Consider the following 15,429-nt stretch of genomic DNA (forward strand, 5'->3'; position numbering starts at 1 on the left):
TCCAAGTCAAAGCTCCACTATTAGTCTTGATCTCTCTCAGACCATTATGAGAAACAAAGTTCTGAAATTCTACCTGTGAGATAATACAACCCACTCTCCCCCCTTTCTTATCTGCCATTTCAAGGATCGCATTAAAATATCCACCTAAAATGACCAGCTCATCTAATAGATTTTGTAAGATAATGGATAGTTGTTGCCAAATTTCCAGCTGCGATCTAGACTTAATAGGACCGTAAACATTTAAGACAAACAAGTCACAATTTAAGCTGAAAGAATGCACCTTACAAAGTTGCTAAGCTTGAGAATTTACAAGTTTCTCTAAAGTAAGGGAGATGGGATTCTAGAGGATACCAAGGCCACCCACAACACCATTCGCACTCGATAAAATCCCCATCCATGACCTCTAGTATCTCAACAAAACTACTGCATCCTCCAAACTCATTTTAGTTTCTTGTAAGAAAACTAAATCAGACTTCATTTGATCTATCTCATGCTTGATCAAATTCCTCTTGTCAGGGGAATTGCATCCCCTGACATTACATCTTATGAGTTTCATTTCTCTTCAATAAGGCCCCCCCCTTCCCTATAGTTAATTTTATTTTTCCCTTAGCATTACCCACCATAGAAATTCTAACTCTATTAGGTTTCCTCCCTCTTGATTTTTTCTCCCCTAGATAGGCTTTCAAAACCTGGGAGTCAGTTTGATTAATAGTTTGAATATTCACAATATCTTCATCTTCCAATATTCCCCACTCATCATGTTCATCCTCCCATGACAAGTTATCTGAACCAATGTTATTTGCATTCGACACCCCCCCTTCCTTATTTTTTCATCCTACCATTCTCAACCTAGTCTCTCATTGTAGTATTTTGATCCCTTAGTTGAACCTTCATATTATCTTTTAAGGCTTTTATAGATTTCTCTACTTTGAATAGGGCCTCTTCCACTAAGTGTTCCACCTCTACTTGGCTAATGAATTGGTTAGCACCTAAGGCCACAAGCCCATCAACAACTACCTGATTCACCTCATTAATCTTGTTACCCTGAAAAGGGTTAGCAAAGAGTGAGGCCCCATCACTCAAAATATTCCCCTACTTGACTCTATTCTCCTCCTCCACAAACTTTGCCACAATGGCTTCCATATTAGCCTCTACCGACTTTCCTTTAGGACCAACAAGACACACCTCCTCTGAATTCCCATCTTTATTATAGATTTTGCAGCATTCTATTTTCTCTTCTATTTCAACTTGTTGGATCCAACACCCTGCATTGGTATTAATCTCAATGGAAGAAGGAAAGGGTAAATGCAACTTCCAACCAATACAAATGCATGTGTACATACTGAAATCCTTCGCTTCTATGGCTTCATCCAACTTGATATAGTACCCCAATTTGTTACCAGTTGTCATAAAGGTCTCTTCATTCAAGTACTCTCGTGGAAGATTGTAAATTCATAGCCAGATTGGAACCTCTTCTAAATGGTCTTTAAGAGGGTTAAAATTGGGCTCCCACTCTTTAACAAATGGACTCTTGCCTCCCATAAAGAAGGGTCCATTGTTAAAAACCTAGTTCTTATTTTCACTATTTTATGTAGTCACTTAGAAGAAACTATTGGGCATAGTCTAGATGTCTACTTTAAACAACCAGTTCTCTCAACACCACATCTTGACTCGACTAAAAGAAGGTCATTCCCTTATCAATTTCATAAAAAACCACCTTCCCCTCAAAAAAAGAGATTGAATCACTCCAACTTTTATTATCCAGGAAAAAAAAAGAGATTTTTAGCTTTCGATTGAGGCTGCTTTACCTTATCCAATTCATCTACCCTTGGAATCTTCTTTGGATGCCATTCCTTCTCACAAAGGCTTTTCCAATTGGATTTCAAACCAGCCAAGTTGGATTTTCCATTTATATTTCTCTCAAAACCCTTACTTCTACCAATGTTCTCCCTCCGCGACTGAGCGGAACAAAAAAATCTGTTTTGATCCTCCTAGACCCATTTTGGCTTCGACCACAACCTGAAAGTCGACTGAGCATAATACCTGGGTTGATCTCTCTTTCTAAAATCCTTGAAACCCCTTGGTTGCAAACCAAGCCTCCATCTCAATGCCATCCTTTTTTTTTACTCCTATAGAACAAAATGTGTTTACATTGTATGCACAATGTCATAATATAATATGTTTACAAAGCTTGGTATCATTGGATCATATTACAATAATATGTCATATGGAACCATATCAAGGCTTGCACAATTTCTTCATTATGTAGACATTTTATGAATTGGTGTCCTATGATTTGATGTGATGAAGTTTATTTTATATTGATGGTCTTATTATGCATATTTTATGTGTGGATTCTAATTTGATTATCTATCCTTAAAGAGACTATTTTCTAAGGCATTTCATTGAGATGTGAGATATTTTAATAGTTAGTTATGTACATTAAAGATGATTGATAACTAATAACTAAGAACACTAAATCTATTCCTAATGGTGATCTTACCTCCCTTTTCAATGTGCTTCATCTTGTAGCTAAAATTTGTATAAAATTACTATGAACTCACCCTTCTAACTAATATGTCCCCATTCTAATTAATATGTCACCACTGTATAGATGTGAGATAACAAAATAAAATTCATCCTCATCTAGTTTATCTACTTTAATATTGGTAGAGTTTTAATTTCCAAAATGTACTCCAACATTTTATGGAATTAAAGTCACCATCATCATGGCCTATCTCTTATGTGAATGAAAGATAAATCCCATGGCCTAGTCCAAACTAAAAATAACATATTTTTGTGTATTGAAAACTATGGTATTATTTTTTAGCTCCATAAAAATTATAGGATATTATAAGATAGCCTCAAGATACTAATAAATTCTATTCTTCTAAGAAATAAGGACATTGTAATCTTAGCCATGAAATGAATATGGATGAGTTAATAAAATGTATTATAGTTGCATTTAATGGTTATATTAATACATTATAATATGAAGGTATTAATAGATATTATTAATATATTTGGATGATCTATCTACTCTAAATATTCATATGGATTAAATTTATTCAATTTGGAACACTTGAGACAAATGTGGGGACACATATAGAGTCAAGATGAGGTATAAAAAAGGTAAATTGTCCCTCTAAGTGAGCTTAAGTGTAGTTTGAATAGGAAAAACTAAGTAGAATATTAGCTAGATAAACACGCTTTTCTCACTAAAAACACCCCTTAAGTGATACAGAAGGAGTAAGCTAAAATTTTGTTTAAGAAACTAGTATTGATAAGTAGGCATGATCAGATACTTTTCTACAATAAATAACTCTCATAAATGGAGAAAGTGAGAAAATTTAGTGGGAAAAGACTCCTCAAGTGAGAGAATAAGAAGGAATAAACCTCCTAAAAACTTGTCCCTAAAAGATATAATAATGAGATGAAAAAAAATTCAGAATGGATAATTTTTTAACCCTTCAAAAGAATTGGTTGCCAAGAGAATCAATAAAAAATACTAAGGAATGTATATTAGGATAAGAGAGGAACAAAATACTTCATAAATTACCTTGAATTCACTACTCAAACATACACACAAAAATGAAACATATGATATGATCTTACTCAAATAGCTTTCATGTTCCCAAACAAAAACCCTCTCCATAGAGCTAGAGTAATATCTTTCATCATAACTAGTAGTTCAAGAAATAGACAAGATCAGATTATCATGTCAATGTCAAATATTCTTGAAGTATGCATGTTTCCTTTTGATTATATTTTTATAACAATTACGTTAGGAGAGATAGCAAGAGAGGAAGGGAAATATATTTCCAATATATTACAAGGATAATGTACAAGCCCTTTCCATAGAAGGTAGTGGAGAATGACTCAGAGCAATTTAAAACATCCCAACCAGATTAATTTATAGAGGATGTAAGAAAGTACATTCATATAAATCTCACCATGTAGATCATTCCAACATTAAAAAAGAAACTAAAGTTTAATAAATCTAATACATGGATAATTATCGATGTAGTATATCAGTATTAGAAAGATAAAAAATGATATTGGGAATATTTCCTAACTTTCTATAAATTTGGCTAGTATTCAGTCACATACATAATGAATTCAAGTACTTGTAATATCTTTCTTATCACCAAAGAAGAAATCCTTTCAAAAATGTGATTATAGAAAAAGTGAGAGAAATATAAGAATGTTGACAAAAAATCTATCACCACACTCACAGACACCATTTGACGAGTGATTCCCATTGTCAGCAAGTTTGGAGATCCCAGTGTTAGATAACACTAATACATTTGGCCTAAAATTCCGACGAAGAAGGTATATTGTGACCAAATTTGATTTTTTTTTTTCAAAAAATGCTTGCATTCGTCAGAATTCCGATGATAAGTCAACATTTGGTTTCGACGGAGTAGGAATTGGCAATGAAATTTATGTTTTTTTTTAAAAATGCTTGCGTTTGTCAAAATTACGATGATCTGGGGTATTACTTGAAAACAAAAAAGACCTAGTCATTTGATAAACATTATTCCCGCCTCTTCGTCCCGTCGACCTTTTCCATCACAAAAAAATTGGCAGCAAGACCAACAACTTAAGACCTAGCAACTAAGGTAGCTAGCACAAAGGGATAGGTGGCTATTTATGATCTCGATCTAGTCGTCGATGGAGAGGGAAATAGTTCTAGATTGGGGTGCCACGAAGATCCGGTTGAAGAAAAAAGGTAGGGTAATCAACCAATTCATTCACATGATGTTTTCTTGAAGAAAAATTGTTATGTTTGTGACAATGTGTCAAATTTGCTTGATGTAGTGATGAAACTATTTTATTTTTTTCATACAAATGCTTCACATCAGCCGCAGATGATAGTTAGAGGGTTTAGGCATAAATACACTACCATTCTAGTAGACAAAAGAAAAGACAAGCCCTCAAAGTTGATTAATAACAAAGCCTTTGTCGTATCCACGACGACCCTTGCGGCAGCTATAGAACAGTTGAAGGATCATACACTCTTCATGAAGTGTGGTGGAGGTTGCCTTAATAAGACACTCATGGAGTGGTGGATTAACAACTTCGAGGGAGTGTAAGTATTAGAACCCTCTTGAATGAATTAATTCTAGTTGAATGCATTGGTTCTTCTCTAAATATTTTTTGTAATATGGGAGTCTACTCTTCTTTGAGGGTTTAAGCTTAAATTGCATAGATTGGGTCCTCAATTTCTCCAGTGAAATATAAAATTAGGAACCCTTTATGTGGATCAGTCTTGTCGAACTTCTTCTGAAATATTGGAATATAGAAGTCCTAATTAAAATAGAAGATTCCCTTGGCTGCTTTGTGGGGGTAGATAAAGATTTTCTTAATGGTAGGCCATGCTCAATGACTAAATTATTCAGTGATTTTTATTTGAATGTTGGGATCATGGAGGAATTGGAGATTATATTTAAGAATGGGATATGGTTTTAGAAGGTTGTTGTAGAAAGGGGTTGATTTGAAGAATGGTGCCTTCCAAAGAATAGCTCTGAAGCTAAATGCTCATTAGGAGAACCAAAAGAGTCATAGGTAGGGAGAAAATGGTTTGTAGTGCCCATAGATTAAAAGAACCATAATTAAATCTTGAAAATCCTCAAGGAGACAGAGGTTGGCTATGCTAAAGAAGAATAAGGGGAAAGGAAAGAGCATTGCAATAGAGGAAGAAAACATGGAGGTTACTAAAAAGAATAAAATTTCTTTGCTATCTGAACAAGTGTCAACATCTCCAAGAAAACTCTCTAAGGTGGAAGGATACCGAATCCCTACTTAGAATGTCATGCTATTTAAATCCTAAGAACTCTAACAACCACTCCTATCAGCAGGAAAACAACAATAGAATATAGGGAGAGACTAGAGAATTTTCGGTCCCCTTATTAGGATATCAATGATTAGTTGATGAGGATAGCATATGTGTGCTTGCATTTATTACAAAATGATCAATTAAATGATCCAGAGTTAGGGGAGGACATTATAGAGGAAGATGGATTATAAAGAGAGGAGTACAGTATTTTGTTTGACAATGTGTTAGAGCGAGATATTGAGGATAGTGAGGATGGTTCCTAGATAAAGATGGCTATTAAATAGACACCTTCCAATAAATCTATCCTAGATTAAGGAAAGAGAAAATGAAAAGATAGGAAATTGTTATATAAATTGAGAACCAAGGATGGTGAAGTATAGAGAAAGTTTTAAAAAGTACTATTACTGAGATCATAGAAGGCTGGCCCACTTTCCTAGTGGGCATGAAGCTCCTATAAAGGAATTTTAGGGGCTTTAATGTCCATAACAAACAACACTTGGTCAAGCATAGGATTGAGTTTGAAAAGGCATATATAATACTACTACAAGAAACCAAATTGTCCACATTAGAAATGAAGACATTTTCCAAGAAAGCAAAGAATGTGAAGCTGGGGGCAATCCAATTTGAAGGGGCATCTAGTAGCGTAGCTATCTTTTGGAGCTCTTCTCCAATAGCTATGGAGAGGATAGGAAAGGGTGTGGTGTTAGGAGTTATTCTTCTTCTCTATAGTTTGTAATTGTATGGATTTGTCTCTACCAAAATACCCTTTTCTCATTACATATTTGATTTATATTTTAATGCTATCCTACATATTTAGGACAAGAGGGTGGTTGTTTTGAGGTTTAATCAGTCCCAAAGAGACTTCACTTATTGGGTAACTAGGAACAATCTTCTTGAGACAGGTTTAAGGAATGAGGCTTTTACCTAGAACAATAGGAGGATGGGCTTTAGTAACTTTATAGAGATGATCGATAGGTATCTCTTTTGCAAGGATTTGGCATCCTTCCCTTTTTGCATGGAAGCATCAATTCTTCCTTGTTCTAGCTTAGATCACTGACCCATCTAGTTGAAACTTGTGAGTGACAAAAAATATATGTAAGCATCCATTCAAATTTGAAAACATGTGGATGAAGGATACAATTTATTTTTTAATATGATATTTGAATGGTTGGGTGAGGATCATTTCATAGGATCTAAGCTATTATTATTTGTCTCAAAATTGAAATCAAACAAGCTAAAATTGCAACAACTAGAATAACCATCATTTCAAAAACATATGTGAGTCTAAATAGGAGTTAGAGGAGAAGTGGATAGACTTAAATGAGGGATTGTTGAAGGATTGTTGAAGGATGGTATAGACTTTAGGGTTGCTATGGAAAAGGAGGTACATGGGAGGACACAAGAGGCATGAGAGAAGTTTGTAATCTTGATCTTCTAATTATGGTGGGGCCTAGCCAACATAGGGTTATATGAGAAGCCCATGTTAAGTATATCTTAGTATCAGATAGAGAGTGCCCACAAGGTTTTAGAGTAGGTGGACACCATCCTAGAATGTCAAAGTAGATAATTGATATGTGGGTCTTTACCCTCCCAACCACTCAACATATGCCTTTAAGTACACAACCTTAGATACACAATTCAAAAATTTTGACATCATACTAATGGATGACAATTAGATCTAGGAATCATCAACCTTGAAAAAAATATGAATTTAAGCAACTAAAATTTGGACCATGCCCATTATCTAGCCTAAGGATAAAATCATATATGTGATTCTTATATGATAAAAAAACTAGCACATATGAATTTTTAAATCTTGCAAGATCAAACTGCAAAAGGTCAAAAGGTAGGAATCTTATGTCTAGGACTTTTGTTGTGGAAGTCAGGGTGGTTGTCACCTATGTTTCCTTTACTCAATGAAATTTGTAACAATTTTTTGAATCTTTACACCTCAAATTAATCATTGATAGTGTTGAGTTGGTTGATGATAAGTGATGAAATGAGGGTAGAAACAAATACTAGTTCCCTCATATTGTGTCTATATCTATTTGGCTTGTGGTAGACTAGGTTATCCTAAAGCAAGACACATGTCAATGTTTGTATAAGAATTTATGTGAGTGTAGTGTGTTTGCTATGTAGAATGTTTTTTTCTTTTTGAAGATCGATTACCAAAATAAAATCAGAGTACAAAGCCAGGTTACAATAATAGTGACCAAGTTGATTACTCCATCAAATCCCCAACCAGGCTAAACCGCCTTAAAATTAGAAGAAGAAAAAAGAATCATTTTATATGATTAAGAGTAACGTGTAGAGCTTCGAGTCAACATCAAATTACATCAATATTATATCATCTATTCAACATATTCAAAAAGATAGATTGTAATAGCTTATTAAGATTCACTATCACTATCATTATGTGGATTCTCCTCTTTCTCTCCATTCTCTCCATCTTCATTATTAGCTTCTTTGTCTTTTCCTTTGTCATTATTCTTAGGTTCAATCCTACTAATTTGGAAAGTATTGAATTCTCTTCCAAGGGGCGCAAAGATCCTCTCTCAACTAGAGCAATCAAAGTTTTGGTGAGCCATTTCTAGGTGTCTTATAGCTTCACCCCTCTTTAATTGATATTGGTGTTCTTTTTGGTCTTTATTGTAAAAGTCTATATACTCTTCCTAGAATTTCTTCCCTATCTTTCTTAGATCATGGGGTCAATAGGTTGTTAAATTTAAGTGCTAAGATTTTAACCAAATTAATTAACTATAATCTGATTGTGAATAAATAGTAACAGTAATGAAACACAAGACACCAATACCCTAGGAAAACCTCCCTCTTGGAGGTGAAAAACCAAACCTTAAACTATAAGATGTATTATATCAATGGTAGGAAATTACAATATGAAAAACTTATCTCTGATTGTTGTCCTAACAGCAAGTTGCCAAGATGATAGATGATGCAGCCCTAACCAGTAGTAGATGACCAAAGGAGAGGATCAATAGAAGATGGCTTCAACAAGCTGAAGCAGAATCTTGACAACTTCTCTTAATAAGTCCTTGAGGTTCGCCAAAGTGAAGACCAACATATTCGCTAAGGATAGAAGAGTAGATCGCTAACATAGAAGAGCAGAGATAGGAAGAGCAGATCGTATTTTTGCAAGTAATGAAAATGTGTTTTACTTCATCTTGAAGTTGTTATATATATATATATCCTTCTTTTGGCAGTAGATCTCCTTAGGTCGGCTTGCAACATTATTAATTTATTGTTATATTGTCATTGATATTTACCACGTTGGACATTTGGGTCCAACCCAATGCCTTAGCACGTTACATTTTGGGCCTAGCCCTATCACACATTGAATTGCCTTTCCCACGTCACATTTGGGTCTATCCCAATAATAGGTACATTTAAATAATACATACATATATGATTGTCATAATTCGAACTTAGCTAATATTGTTTTTCAACATAGGCAACATCTTAAATGTCTTCTTTATATATTAAAGAGGAACCTTCATCCAACATCTTCATGAATCTTCCTGTTGGCATCTTCAATGTAAATGATACCTTTTCAATAATCATTAGCATTGTGATTCTAAGATTACACTCAATAAGAACCCTCCCTTTACCTTGGAACACATTCTCATTCCTTCTCTTCCAAAGAAACCAAAGAATTTCAATAGACAATAAAATCCAAAAATAGTTAGACTTTTTACTCAGATTGCAGACATACCTGACAATAATTTCAAACCATGAGAAATTATCAACAATATTCCCGCCTAAAATGTTATAACGATTGACAATCATGAATTTTCTCCTGATTAATATCTTCCATGGTTCATTCCCTTCTAAAGCCTTGACAATTCATTTGATTTCTAAGGCAATACCTTGTTGCTTGAGGTCTTTGATCCCCAATCCACCTAAGTCCTTACTCAAGCAGCACCATTTCCATTTAACAACATGCATCCTTTTCTTACCTCTTCCATCTAACCATAAAATTGCCTGATAAATTTTTTCACCTTATCTACTTGATAACTAGCAAGGAACCACATAGATGCATAATAAATGGTGTAAAAGGATAAGATTTTTTCACACACTTGGACTCTACTTACCAATGATAGAAAGTTCCTATTCCAACCATTGATTTTTCTTTCTATCTTAGTATAAATTCATTCCCACATCTTAGGTAACAAGGGGGACACTGAGAATGGTATACTTGGGTACCTTACAATTTTAGCGGGCCCTCCCCATTGCCAACCAAATTGACTCAATCAATCATATATTTAGGCTGATAAATATTTGATCCAAATGAATTACAAAAGAACTCTAATCTATAATCGAGTTGATCATATTATTCTTTTCCAAGGTAGGAAACATGGCAATATCATCTGCAAATTGATTATTAAAAAGAAAATATTGGTTGGGTGGACACCATCCTAGGATGTCAAAGTAGATAGTTGATATGTGGGTCTTTACCCTCCCAACCACCTAGAGGTCAAAGGAAGATTCACTGCTACAACACTCACTTTTTGTGATAGTCTCAAGCACTTAGGCTAGTCACTCCTTTCATGGCCATTCTTCTTCACAACACTCTCTAACATTAATTTTGATGATAGTGTACCTCCTTAAACCTTCCACCAGCACCAAACTCAATACCAAACTCTTTCCCAATATCGACTAATCTAGACTTGTAGCAGACCTTATCAATTTTTTGCTTTTTCATAAAGATCTTGAAGATGATGCTCACTATTTTATATCATTCACTATGCTCTGAATTTGACTACATCATACATTGTTCACAATAGCCATAGATCATCATCTTCATGCAACAATGAAATTTTATCAAATAGACTATCATTATTCATCTTGTATGCTCTCTAAACTTGGGCATTAAGGTTGTCCTATGCATTATCACATGACTATTTTTTCTTGTCCTTAGGGTTGCCTATTGCACTAAACATGATTAGGCTTTTTCACTATGTTGACTACCACCTTTAATGGACTTCCATCATGAAGACTTATTACTATTTCCCTCTCTGACTGTCACGAGATGACTAAAATGTTTGTATAGGTGACTAGATCTATTCATGTGAGTTCTCTTCATAATATTGGTAATTGTCATACTTTGATCGTAAGGATACCACCTTACCTCTTTATGTCTTGACATGATTCTTTGTTCACATAGTTATATTTTTGTCATAAAACCTTGTTTCCTCATAGTTATATTTCTTTGTTATCCTTGGACATACTTTCTATGATTTATATTATCGATCTTTGTTTTTCATTTATATTAAACTTCTTTTGATTGGCTCCACTTTCTCCTAAATCTCAATTGTCACCCTTTGATAATTTCTTTGCCAAAAAGAGATCTCAAAATCTATCATTGGACTGTCTTTTGATGTTGTGACTACTCTGAGATTCATGCTTATATTCTTATGTTCCTAAGAATATCATATTCTCCATTAGTGGTTCTTTATACAAACCTATATCTTTTATCATTGGCAATGGTTTGCATGCATTCATAGGAATTCAAGGCCAAGAACAAATATCTACTCCTTGGTGTCAATGAAATCCCTCTAAGCATGTGTTTTCTTCATCTCTAAAACTTTTCTTTCCACCCTTGTTGTCTGTAGAACTTTAGAACTATCCATTAGGCATGAGCTTTTAATCTCTATGTTTGGCTGCTATAAAACTTCTATTAGGATTGTAACATTTGTTGCTATAAAACTTCTATTTGGATTGTAACATTTGCTACTCTTTGAATCTTTGGGACTGCCCTTCATATGCATGATTCTTCATGTGGTTCAGATTATTGCCATTTTTTTGGCTTACTTTGATGGTGCAGTAGATGTATAAGGGTTTACACACAACTTTTTTTTAGTAGTTAAACTCATTTTCACAATGAAGGAGCCCAAACAGGAAGAAAAGTTGACATGAACACAAAGATACCATGAATGCTCTGAATGTCATATCAGTAGATATCGAACAGATCAAATAACAAAAAGGGTTCCTCGCAAGGTTCTTCGCTATATTTCCATTATTCCACGTATGCAACGGTTATTTAAGTGCACTAGCTTGGCACAATTTATGGATTACCTCTATGTCTCCGTTCATTCATAATGCCGAAAGCATTGCATGAGTTCTACTTTTAAAAATTACATAAAACATTTTTAATTTATTTGATTGAGTCTTATTTGAAAAAAAGATTATCAATGATGTTTCCTTTCTCCAAGAATTGGATCTAGGATCTTTCTGTTAGATAATATGTAACATCCAATGACTAAATATTTTCTTTACAGATGCTTATTTTATTTAATCATCTGAGCCTAAATTATAATTTATATATGTGCAGAAGCAGAAGATACAAGCTAAAGAGTCGTGTGCAAGTAAATTCCGTAAAACAAACCAAGAAGGAATTATCTGGAATGACATGGAAACAATCTCATCAGCTGACCAGAAGAGAGCAATTGGAGAAATGTAGAGGAAATTTTTAAAGGGTGATAAATACATAGAGAGTTTGCAATACAAACAAACAATGTCTAGAGTGCGTGATGTGATCTCTAATTTATGTCCGGAGGGACTAATTGGTTTTGGAGTTCCAAGGAAACCTATTGGGCCACGCTTGGAGGAAATAAATGTGTTCATGCAAGGGCCACCTTTTTCCTATTATAAGAATGATGTTTTTGTACCGAAGGATATTTGGAAGACAATATCCGAAAATTTCTATGGTGTGGAACCAGAGTTGGTGAACTCGAAGTACTTTTCAGCTTCCACAAGACCAAGAGGTTATGTACACAATCTCCCAATAGAAGGGCGATTTCAAGCATTACCTCTCCCCCCATGACTATTAAGGAAGCACTTCCTCAGACAAAGGACTATTGGCCTACATGGGATCAAAGAAAAAAATTGAATTGCATAGACTCTAGACAATGTCATAGTGTCCTTCGTGAAGAACTTTGTACTATAATTGAAAATTCACGAGGGAAACTACAAGATAGTGAACAGAAATACATTCTTGAAAAGTGCGAAGAATGGTACTTCATTTGGGTGGGGCCAGGTCAGGTGGCTCCTCTATAGGTTGACGAGATAGAAATTATATTAGGATTTGAAAAAGATCACACTCATGGAACTTCTTGTGCGACTGATCGATTGCACTATTTGGGTAATGCATTCCAAATAGATACAGTTGCATTGTTGTTTACCTATTTCATCCACTAAGACCTAAAGACATCTATTGAGATCTTCTACAATCATTGAAAGCATTGTCTACTAAGTCCTCCAATACTTCTGTATTCAAATCTTGGACATCTTCCCTCTGAATCAGCCTACCTGTCTGTTGGGTTTTTGTCCACCAACTATTAAGGACAAGCCTGTTCTTTTCACATATTTCCATAGATACAACACAACTTAAATGTATCCATGGTCGATGCAAAGAAACCTTTGCTCCATCAATACCAGAAAATAGAGAAAGAAATTTGATGCCATCAAGATAAAATGCTTTCAAGACAGATAAATGGTATGCAAATGTATCTATTTGGAATGCATTACCCAAACAGTGCAATCAATCAGTCGCACAAGAAGTTCCATGAGTGTGATCTTTTTCAAATCCTAATATAATTTCTATCTCATCAACCTATAGAGGAGCCACCTGACCTGGCCCCACCCAAACCAAGTTCCATTCTTCACACTTTTCAAGAATGTATTTATGTTCACTATCTTGCAATTTCCCTCATGAATTTTCAATTATAGTACAGATTTCTTCACGAAGGACACTACCACATCGTCTAGAGTCTATGCAATTCAATTTTTTCCTTTGATCCCATGGAGGCCAATAGTCCTTTGTCTAAGGAAGTGCTTCTTGAATATTCATGGGGGGGAGAGGTAATGCTTGGAATCTCCCTTCGATTGGGAGATTGTGTACATAATCTCTTGGTCTTCCAGAAGATGAAAAGTACTTCGAGTCCACCAACTCTGGTTCCACACCATAGAAATTTTTGGATATTGTCTTCCAAATATCCTTTAGTGAAAAAGCATCATTCTCATAATAGAAAAAAGGTGGCCCTTGCATGAACACATTTATTTCCACCAAGCGTGGCCCAATAGGTTTCCCAGGAACTCCAAAACCAGTTAGTCCCTCCAGGGATAAATTAGACACCACATCACACACTCCAAACATTGTTTGTTTGTATTACATACTCTCTATGTATTTATCACCCTTTAACACTTTCCTCTGCTTTTCTCCAATTACTCTCTTCTGGGCAACTGATGAGCTTGTTTCCATGTCATTCAAGATGTTGTTTGCTTGCTTTCTTTTATGAAATTTACTTGCACACGACTCTTCATCTTGTATCTTTTGCTTCTACAAAGTTTCTGATTCCATCAGAATTCCGATGACAACTACAGAAACAGATGATGAGGATGTTGTATGTCCGACGATACTTCCTTGTCGGACGGTCGTCGATGCATGGTAGTGGGGGAGAGCCAACATTCTGATGCTCCTCCGACAATATTTTTGGCCGGAGGAGCGATCATAGCTGTCGTCGAGAGAGTTTGTGGCGTGGTCAGAATTCTGATGTTCAATGGCATCATCAAGAAGTCCGACAATGAGTTTTCGACGGCTACATTTGTCGGCAGTACAACGAAATTTAGTCAGACTTCCAATGATAGGCCGTCGAAAATTAGCCCCGAATGTACTAGTGTAAGCTACCAAATTCATTTCTTACAAGATTTTTTATATTAGAAGGCATGATTCAATGAAAAAGAAATGTATCCATAAAAATACCAAATGGTCATAAATGGTATATAATTTATGTGAAATTATGAGGTAGAAACTAATAGATAAGCTAGAGAAAATAAAGAATGAGAGCCATCATGAATTCAAGTATAACTTATTGAAAAATTTCCTATCTATATATTTACTGAGAGAATTACCATGGATCATTAAACCATGCTTATTAATATTCGACACTTCTAATTGGAACAATTAATTGAAAATATGGAAAAATTTCCTAAAACACTACTATTCAAGTTGATATGGATATGAATCTCTCATTGAAAATGTATAGAAAAGGATTCAATGAGTGAAATGGTTGATCCATAGTACTATACAAACATTAGAGAAAGTGATAGCTCTCATGGTCAATTCAATTATTAATTCCATTTCAATATTTTAGAACTATGACTTTCATAGTCACAGTTCATCCATACAAGGCATCTAATGAGTCATTAATATTGGTGTCTTTTGTTGATAATGCCCTACTAAATTTGTTAAGTGATAGTTGAATATATATTTATCTGTACAATATAATTTAAAAGTGTCAGAGTAACCAACACCAAATTATTTTCTTGATAATAATGAAAAATTAGCTAAATAGAACAATAAATAACAACACTTGGGTCAAAATCTAGTCCAAATCATCCTACAAGTCATGTTGATTGGCTCATTGAAAGGTTGTGAACCAATTCATCACATGAATGAACATCAAGTGAAGTTCCTTTAGTGGTGAACAAGTGACCATTGTAGTATTGTGCATGTCCACCCTAACTCCCAACTTTGTATTGAGAGTAAGGATGAATCCGACGGATCGCAAAAAACT

The sequence above is a fragment of the Cryptomeria japonica genome, chromosome 5, assembly GCF_030272615.1.
Source record: "Cryptomeria japonica chromosome 5, Sugi_1.0, whole genome shotgun sequence".
Lineage (NCBI taxonomy): Eukaryota > Viridiplantae > Streptophyta > Pinopsida > Cupressales > Cupressaceae > Cryptomeria > Cryptomeria japonica.